General features: G+C 38.8%; 1 protein-coding gene across 1 annotated transcript in view; it reads left to right on the top strand.

The window, feature by feature from the left end:
* Window positions 1-717: 717 nt before the first annotated feature.
* TMUB1 (transmembrane and ubiquitin like domain containing 1) overlaps window positions 718-10765 on the top strand; it is a 37087-nt gene continuing 27039 nt past the window's right edge. Inside the window, exon 1 of the mRNA XM_063452948.1 lies at window positions 718-787. The gene's annotated coding sequence lies outside the window, so the exon portion shown is untranslated. The remainder of the gene's footprint in view (window positions 788-10765) is intronic.

Raw genomic sequence — 10765 nt, 5'->3', positions numbered from 1 at the left:
CACCTATTGAAGCAGACATACACTGCAATTTGATAAGGCACGCACAGTTAATAGCACACGAACAGGAATGTGACACAAAATTCAGCAACCCACCACTCCTCTCACGGAGATGGAAGTATTGTGGAACACAAACACAATGACGAGCCGAAACTAACTTAAACACAACACATGGGACGTACGCACTGATGAATGCTCATGTAATTTAAGCGACCGGCGCGTCCGACAACATTGCGGGCCTGCGAGCCCAACCATGCATATGACTAATTGAACTTAACAAATTGCAAAACGCTTACATATGGTGACACGTGAGTGTCTAGGTCGATTAATGCACTGGAGAATGCACTCCTGTGGGCCTACCGGACTAATTTGATATCATACACTGGTTTATACGGAGACCTGCGACTCTCAATACTACCTAAACTAAGAAAAACAAAATAAAGAATATATTTACAACAAAAAAAAAAATGGATCTACTAAACAGATATTTGATATTGGGCCATGGAGTGTTCCTCCATTATCTGGATAGGACATTTCTCATTATAAATGGGGTCAGAATGTCCTTTATCTGAATGGGAATAACCTGTGAAATAGTAACTGGTCCCAATTAATAACATGTAGCTATCAAGCAGTCCACAACTACTGGCAGGAATGCTTTATAACCACACTCTGCCCATAACAAACATGGCCGACCGAGGGAACCAGCATGCCCTGCGGCAGGCCTGGGCGTGTCCTGCACGTCACCAAACAGGAAGTCATAACCTGAATCAGCACTCGGAACGTAGGAGCAGTAAGTAACCTGACAGCTGGTCCAGGGAATGAGGGGTTAACAGGGACCTAGTAACTAACCCAGAGTATTAATAGTATTATTACTGCACCCAAGGCACAGCATGGAGGCTGCCAGAGTATTAATAGTATTATTACAACACCCAGAGTATTAATAGTATTATTACAACACCCAGAGTATTAATAGTATTATTACAACACCCAGAGTATTAATAGTATTATTACAACACCCAGAGTATTAATAGTCTTATTACTGCACCCAGAGTATTAATAGTCTTATTACAACACCCAGAGTATTAATAGTATTATTACAACACCCAGAGTATTAATAGTATTATTACAACACCCAGAGTATTAATAGTATTATTACAACACCCAGAGTATTAATAGTATTATTACAACACCCAGAGTATTAATAGTATTATTACAACACCCAGAGTATTAATAGTATTATTACAACACCCAGAGTATTAATAGTATTATTACAACACCCAGAGTATTAATAGTCTTATTACTGCACCCAGGGGACAGCATGGAGGCTGCCAGAGTATTAATAGTATTATTACTGCACCCAGAGTATTAATAGTATTATTACTGCACCCAGAGTATTAATAGTATTATTACTGCACCCAGAGTATTAATAGTATTATTACTGCACCCAGGGGACAGCATGGAGGCTGCCAGAGTATTAATAGTATTATTACTGCACCCAGAGTATTAATAGTATTATTACTGCACCCAGAGTATTAATAGTATTATTACTGCACCCAGAGTATTAATAGTATTATTACTGCACCCAGGGGACAGCATGGAGGCTGCCAGAGTATTAATAGTATTATTACAACACCCAGAGTATTAATAGTATTATTACAACACCCAGAGTATTAATAGTATTATTACAACACCCAGAGTATTAATAGTCTTATTACTGCACCCAGAGTATTAATAGTCTTATTACTGCACCCAGGGGACAGCATGGAGGCTGCCAGAGTATTAATAGTATTATTACTGCACCCAGAGTATTAATAGTATTATTACTGCACCCAGAGTATTAATAGTATTATTACTGCACCCAGAGTATTAATAGTATTATTACTGCACCCAGGGGACAGCATGGAGGCTGCCAGAGTATTAATAGTATTATTACTGCACCCAGAGTATTAATAGTATTATTACTGCACCCAGAGTATTAATAGTATTATTACTGCACCCAGAGTATTAATAGTATTATTACTGCACCCAGAGTATTAATAGTATTATTACTGCACCCAGAGTATTAATAGTATTATTACTGCACCCAGAGTACTAATAGTCTTATTACTGCACCCAGGGGACAGCACGGAGACTGCCAGAGTATTAATAGTCTTATTACTGCACCCAGAGTATTAATAGTATTATTACTGCACCCAGAGTATTAATAGTATTATTACTGCACCCAGAGTATTAATAGTATTATTACTGCACCCAGGGTATTAATAGTATTATTACTGCACCCAGAGTATTAATAGTATTATTACTGCACCCAGAGTATTAATGGTCTTATTACTGCACCCAGGGCACAGCATGGAGGCTGCCAGAGTATTAATAGTATTATCACTGCTCCCAGGGTATTGGTATTATTACTGCACCCTGGGTATTAATAGTATTATTACTGCACCCAGAGTATTAATAGTATCATTACTGCACCCAGGGTATTAATAGTATCATTACTCCACCCAGAGTATTAATAGTCTTATTACTGCACCCAGAGTATTAATAGTCTTATTACTGCACCCAGAATATTAATAGTATTATTACTGCACCCAGAGTATTAATAGTCTTATTACTGCACCCAGAATATTAATAGTATTATTACTGCACCCAGAGTATTAATAGTATTATTACTGCACCCAGAGTATTAATAGTATTGTTACTGCACCCAGAGTATTAATAGTATTATTACTGCACCCAGAGTATTAATAGTATTGTTACTGCACCCAGAGTATTAATAGTCTTATTACTGCACCCAGAGTATTAATAGTATTATTACTGCACCCAGAGTATTAATAGTATTATTACTGCACCCAGAGTATTAATGGTCTTATTACTGCACCCAGGGCACAGCATGGAGGCTGCCAGAGTATTAATAGTATTATCACTGCTCCCAGGGTATTGGTATTATTACTGCACCCTGGGTATTAATAGTATTATTACTGCACCCAGAGTATTAATAGTATCATTACTGCACCCAGGGTATTAATAGTATCATTACTCCACCCAGAGTATTAATAGTCTTATTACTGCACCCAGAGTATTAATAGTCTTATTACTGCACCCAGAATATTAATAGTATTATTACTGCACCCAGAGTATTAATAGTCTTATTACTGCACCCAGAATATTAATAGTATTATTACTGCACCCAGAGTATTAATAGTATTATTACTGCACCCAGAGTATTAATAGTATTATTACTGCACCCAGAGTATTAATAGTATCATTACTGCACCCAGAATATTAATAGTATTATTACTGCACCCAGAATATTAATAGTATTATTACTGCACCCAGAGTATTAATAGTATTATTACTGCACCCAGAGTATTAATAGTATTGTTACTGCACCCAGAGTATTAATAGTCTTATTACTGCACCCAGAGTATTAATAGTATTATTACTGCACCCAGAGTATTAATAGTATTATTACTGCACCCAGAATATTAATAGTATTATTACTGCACCCAGAGTATTAATAGTCTTATTACTGCACCCAGAATATTAATAGTATTATTACTGCACCCAGAGTATTAATAGTCTTATTACTGCACCCAGAATATTAATAGTATTATTACTGCACCCAGAGTATTAATAGTATTATTACTGCACCCAGAGTATTAATAGTATTATTACTGCACCCAGAGTATTAATAGTATTGTTACTGCACCCAGAGTATTAATAGTCTTATTACTGCACCCAGAGTATTAATAGTATTATTACTGCACCCAGAGTATTAATAGTATTATTACTGCACCCAGAGTATTAATAGTATTGTTACTGCACCCAGAGTATTAATAGTATTATTACTGCACCCAGAGTATTAATAGTATTATTACTGCACCCAGAGTATTAATAGTATTGTTACTGCACCCAGAGTATTAATAGTCTTATTACTGCACCCAGAGTATTAATAGTATTGTTACTGCACCCAGAGTATTAATAGTCTTATTACTGCACCCAGAGTATTAATAGTATTGTTACTGCACCCAGAGTATTAATAGTCTTATTACTGCACCCAGAGTATTAATAGTCTTATTACTGCACCCAGAGTATTAATAGTATGATTACTGCACCCAGAGTATTAATAGTATTATTACTGCACCCAGAGTATTAGTAGTCTTATTACTGCACCCAGAGTATTAATAGTCTTATTACTGCACCCAGAGTATTAATAGTCTTATTACTGCACCCAGAGTATTAATAGTCTTATTACTGCACCCAGTGTATTAATAGTCTTATTACTGCACCCAGGGGACAGCATGGAGGCTGCCAGAGTATTAATAGTCTTATTACTGCACCCAGAGTATTAATAGTATTATTACTGCACCCAGGGGACAGCATGGAGGCTGCCAGAGTATTAATAGTATTATTACTGCACCCAGAGTATTAATAGTCTTATTACTGCACCCAGGGGACAGCATGGAGGCTGCCAGAGTATTAATAGTATTATTACTGCACCCAGAGTATTAATAGTATTATTACTGCACCCAGAGTATTAATAGTATTATTACTGCACCCAGAGTATTAATAGTATTATTACTGCACCCAGAGTATTAATAGTATTATTACTGCACCCAGAGTATTAATAGTATTATTACTGCACCCAGAGTATTAATAGTAATATTACTGCACCCAAAAGTAGTAATAGTATTATTACTGCACCCAGAAGTATTAATAGTCTTATTACTGCACCCAGAGTATTAATAGTATTATTACTGCACCCAGGGGACAGCATGGAGGCTGCCAGAGTATTAAGTCTTATTACTGCACCCAAAGTATTAATAGTCATATTACTGCACCCAGGGGACAACATGGAGGCTGCCAGAGTATTAATAGTCTTATTACTGCACCCCGAGTATTAATAGTCTTATTACTGCACCCCGAGTATTAATAGTATTATTACTGCACCCAGAGTATTAATAGTATTATTACTGCACCCAGAGTACTAATAGTCTTATTACTGCACCCAGGGGACAGCACGGAGACTGCCAGAGTATTAATAGTCTTATTACTGCACCCAGAGTATTAATAGTATTATTACTGCACCCAGAGTATTAATAGTATTATTACTGCACCCAGGGTATTAATAGTATTATTACTGCACCCAGCGTATTAATAGTATTATTACTGCACCCAGAGTATTAATGGTCTTATTACTGCACCCAGGGCACAGCATGGAGGCTGCCAGAGTATTAATAGTATTATCACTGCTCCCAGGGTATTGGTATTATTACTGCACCCTGGGTATTAATAGTATTATTACTGCACCCAGAGTATTAATAGTATTATTACTGCACCCAGGGTATTAATAGTATCATTACTCCACCCAGAGTATTAATAGTATTCTTACTGCACCCAAAGGACAGCATGGAGACTACCAGAGTATTAATATAATTATTACTGCACCCAGGGTACAGCATGCAGACTGCCAGAGTATTATTAGTATTTGTAACGGATCGCCTGGCACCCCGACTGGGTACCTCCGTTAAAGGATGCTCCTAGCGTTTCCTGAGGACTCCAAGCACTCTGGAAGACACCACAATCACCGTATCGGAGAAGCATATGAATCCTCTCAAGCCTCTGAATGCTGTAGACAGTTGAATAGGAACCATACAAATAGGTTTGCACTCCTAGCAGTCAAACTGGAACAGCATGCAATAAATCCTCCCCCAATAATGAGACGACACTTCACTTTGAGGGTTAAAACAGGAACTCCCTGTACTGGCCCATACAGCCTCTTTTATTCACAATCCACAAAACATAGTACTGCCCACAGGGTTTTGCAGAACAACCAATAAACACATTACAACACATACAATGCAAGTACAGCAGCCAATCAAACACAATGGGACAATAGAAACACACCCAGCATATTCCTCCCCTCTGCTTAGGAGATAATTGAGTCAATTACTGTATCTACTCAATTATCTCCAAGCTGAAAAGTTACACTTTTTATACATTTTTATAACTTTCTGAGTTAACATCGTACATACATAAAACTTATATTATTTTAACCAGTATAACTTGGGGACAAACATATCCAAAATTCACTTGAATAGGTTCAGGGGTTTAACAGTTAGGTCGAAGTCCTTTGTTTTCACTTGCAAGCATGGCTTTTCCTGCTCAGACCAGTTCCCACTGGTCTGGCAGTGTCCCTGGGACAACACCCTGCTGGAGAACAATGGATCCAGGGGAGGGGAAGAGGAAGTGTCCAAAAAGTTTCAGTAAGTCCATTCACTGTATTTAAAGGGCCAAATCTCCCAGGGGCCATAGTCAGCAGGCAGGAGGCGGGCAAGCAGCCCCCTACAAGGACACGTGGCGAGGTCGGTTTCGCCACAGTATTATTACTGCACCCAGGGTACAGCATGGAGGCTGCCAGAGTATCAATAGTATTATTACTGCTCCCAGGGTACAGGATGCAGACTATGGAGAGTATTTTCTGGTATAGTTGGAGCAGTTTCTGACTAATATAATGTTTAGGTATAGTCGGAGCAGTTGGGGTAGTTTCTGACCAATATAATGTATAGGTTTAGTCGGAGCAGTTGGGGTAGTTTCTGACCAATATAATGTATAGGTTTAGTCGGAGCAGTTGGGGTAGTTTCTGACCAATATAATGTATAGGTTTAGTCGGAGCAGTTGGGATAGTTTTTGACTAATATAGTGTATTGGTATAGTCGGAGCAGTCGGGGTAGTTTCTGACTAATTAAGTGTTCTTGCATAGCAAGACCACTTAATTTTATCTCACATATACAGTTGCAAGAAAAAGTATGTGAACCCTTTGGAATGATATGGATTTCTGCACAAATTGGTCATAAAATGTGATCTGATCATCATCTAAGTCACAACAATAGACAATCACAGTCTGCTTAAACTAATAACACACAAAGAATGAAATGTTGCCATGTTTTTATTGAACACACCATGTAAACATTCACAGTGCAGGTGGAAAAAGTATGTGAACCCCTAGACTAATGACATCTCCAAGAGCTAATTGGAGTGAGATGTCAGCCAACTGGAGTCCAATCAATGAGATGAGATTGGAGGTGTTGGTTACAGCTTCCCTGCCATATAAAAAACACACACCAGTTCTGGGTTTGCTTTTCACAAGAAGCATTGCCTGATGTGAATGATGCCTCGCACAAAAGAGCTCTCAGAAGACCTACGATTAAGAATTGTTGACTTGCATGAAGCTGGAAAGGGTTATGAAAGTATCTCCAAAAGCCTTGTTCATCATTCCACGGTAAGACAAAATTGTCTATAAATGGAGAAAGTTCAGCACTGCTGCTACTCTCCCTAGGAGTGGCCGTCCTGTAAAGATGACTGCAAGAGTACAACGCAGACTGCTCAATGAGGTGAAGAAGAATCCTAGAGTGTCAGCTAAAGACTTGCAAAAGTCACTGGCAAATGCTAACATCCCTGTGACAAACTGCCATTTGCCACTGGGCATTGGAGAGGACTTATTGCTAGCCTCCTGCCCTGCGACTATGGCCCTGGAAGGTATTGCCCTTTGAGACTTGTATTTGGGCCCAATGGATGTTTGTATGCTGTTCCTGGCCCTTTAAATACTTGGGAGCAGTGTTCCTACTTTTGAACTGGCACTTCGAATGCAGTCGACGTGCCAAAGCCGTCGAAGTGCCGAAGCCGTCGAAGTGGCCGCCATTACAGTCGAACACGTGGCGGCGGCCATTTTAATCCAGTCGAACGCGGTGAGCTGTACCTTCCCCTACCCTTCGACACTGCGGCTGGAGACTAAGTCCCGTTCGAAGATTCGAACACACATTCGAACGGGACTTTGTCATTTCTGGGTGTAAAACAGACCTCTGGTAGACAATAAAACACCACGGAAACAACCCCGTTTCACTTCGACTTTTCGACGATTCGAACGGCGTCTTCGGATGGGACTTTGTAACTTTTCAGGGCAAAAATAGACCGACCGCACAGCCTGAATCTGTGGAACTGTTTTGGGCAGGGAAATGTGCTTGCGGTCGGTCATAAAGGACTTCCAGCTAACTCTTTAACCCCTGGATGGAATTCGCTGAATTTTGGATATGTTTGTAAGTAAAGTATGCTGATTATTAATATGTGGTTTTTATTAATATCGGATGTATGTTTAAACTGTATGTTATAATTAGGTTACCTCTCAGGCTAAGGGGAGGGAATCTGTGGGAGGTAACCATTGTATGATTGGGTAATGTTTCATTGGATGTGGGCGTCTCCCTTGCAGGGGAGAATTGCATAAAAGCAGAGTGTGTGTAATTAAAATTCAGAGATCTTCTTGACCCTCAATACGTAGCCTTGTCTCGTTATTGGAGGGAACTGCTATATCACACTGGGGATTGCTATGCTCTGCATACTCCCTTGAGCTTTAATCACTTGTTCTTGTTCCTGTTACGCTCTCCTTGGAGGAGAGGTCTTTCCCACACGGTCCTGAATGCTGGAGGTTCATTCAGGGTGGAAGGAAGACGGCGCAGCTCCAGTTAAGCTACGGCGGTTGTGGAGTCTGCGGTGGTTGTGGTGTCGTCTGCAGTGCGTGGAGTCCTCAGGAAGCGCTAGGAGCATCCGTCAACGGAAGGTGATCCGTTACAATCCCTGTTAGCGAATCTACAATACGTAAAACACTAAACAAGAATGGATTTCATGGGAGGATACTACAGAGAAAGCCACTGCTGTCCAAACAAAACATTGCTGCACGTTTGCACAAGAGCACCTGGATGTTCCACAGCAGTACTGGCAAAATATTCTGTGGACAGATGAAACCAAAGTTGAGTTGTTTGGAAGAAACACACAACACTATGTGTGTCGAAAAAGAGGCACAGCACACCAACATCAAAACCTCATCCCATCTGTGAAGTATGGTGGTGGAGGCATCATGGTTTGGGGCTGCTTTGCTGCGTCAGGGCCTGGACGGATTGCTATCATTGAAGGAAAAATGAATTCCCAAGTGTATCAATACATTTTGCAGGATAACTTAAGGCCATCTGTCTACCAGCTGAAGCTCAACAGAAGATGGGTGTTGCAACAGGACAATGACCCAAAGCATAGAAGTAAATCAACAACAGACTGGCTTAAACAGAAGAAAATACGCCTTCTGAAGTGACCCAGTCAGAGTCCTGACCTCAACCCGATTGAGATGCTGTGGCATGACCTCAAGAAAGCGGTTCACACCAGACATCCCATGAATATTGCTGAACTGAAACAGTTCTGTAAAGAGGAATGGTCAAGAATTACTCCTGACCGTTGTGCACATCTGATCTGCAACTACAGGAAACGTTTGGTTGAAGTTATTGCTGCCAAAGGAGGTTCAACCAGTTATTAAATCCAAGGGTTCACATACTTTTTCCACCTGCACTGTGAATGTTTACACGGTGTGTTCAATAAAAACATGGCAACATTTCATTCTTTGTGTGTTATTACTTTAACCCTTTAAGACCGGAGGGCGTACAATTACGCCCTATTTTAAGCGTCTCTAAACGCTGCCGGGTGTAATTGTACGCCCTCCGGTCTTTTCTTACTTACCCGGTCGCCAGCGATCCCACGCCGGCGATCGCGGTTGGGGGGACTCCCAGGGAGCCCCCCTCGGCACGTCTTTCCTCCTGGGAACCCCCGGCCATGTGAGAGTGAGGTCCTTGCGAGGACCTCACAATCACATGGCCGGGTTTGCTTCCTGCTGCATTGCCAGCAGGGGGACTCCCTGTAATGACAGGTAGTCTCCCTGCTGGCTGAAAATAAATTTAAATAAGTGTAAAAAAAAAAAAAATATATATATATATATATATATATACTTAGATCATATATATATATTATATATATATATATGATCTAAGTATACACATACACGTATACACACATACACTGTCTAGGTGTATTTTACTATTAATATATATATATATTTATATCAAATTAAACGTAGACTGATACTGATTAAATATATATATATAATTATTGTTATATATATATTTATATATAATATAAAATAAATATGTAAATACGTAAAAAAATAATTAAAAATAAATTATAAAAAAAATATAGATGTGTGTTATTTCGTTCTAACTGTATTTTGATATATATTTATATCAAACTTCACGTAGAACGAAATAATATATATTTCTATATACATAAATATATACGTATATATCACTATATATATATATATATATATATATATACCTATATATAAATAAAAATATTAAAAAACAATTCTATATATATATATATATATATACATATGTGTATATATATATATAATATATATATATTAATTCTACACATATATTTATGTAATATTTTTACATAATTAGGTATCCTAATTAATTACAATTAGCGGGACCTGCCTGACAACCCATGCCGAAAGTATAGGGAATTTAATTTGCTAGCACTATATTTAACCCTATAACTTTCCAAGACACCATAAAACCTGTACATGGGGGGTACTGTTTTACTCGGGAGACTTCGCTGAACACAAATATTAGTGTTTCAAAACAGTAAAATGTATTACAACCATGATATCGCCAGTAAAAGTGACGTTTTTTGCATTTTTCACGCACACACAACACTTACACGGACGATATTATTGCTGTGATACTTTTTACTGTTTTGAAACACAAATATTTGTTTTCAGCGAAGTCTCCCGAGTACAACAGTACCCCTCATGTACAGGTTTTATGGTGTTCTCAAAAGTTACAGCGTCAAATATAAGGCTTGTGTTTCATTTTTTTCACATTAAAAT

Source organism: Pelobates fuscus, chromosome 4, assembly GCF_036172605.1.
Source record: "Pelobates fuscus isolate aPelFus1 chromosome 4, aPelFus1.pri, whole genome shotgun sequence".
NCBI classification, from domain to species: Eukaryota; Metazoa; Chordata; class Amphibia; order Anura; family Pelobatidae; genus Pelobates; species Pelobates fuscus.
The sequence above is the reverse complement of the archived record's forward strand: the minus strand, read 5'-3'. Positions and strand labels throughout refer to the sequence as shown.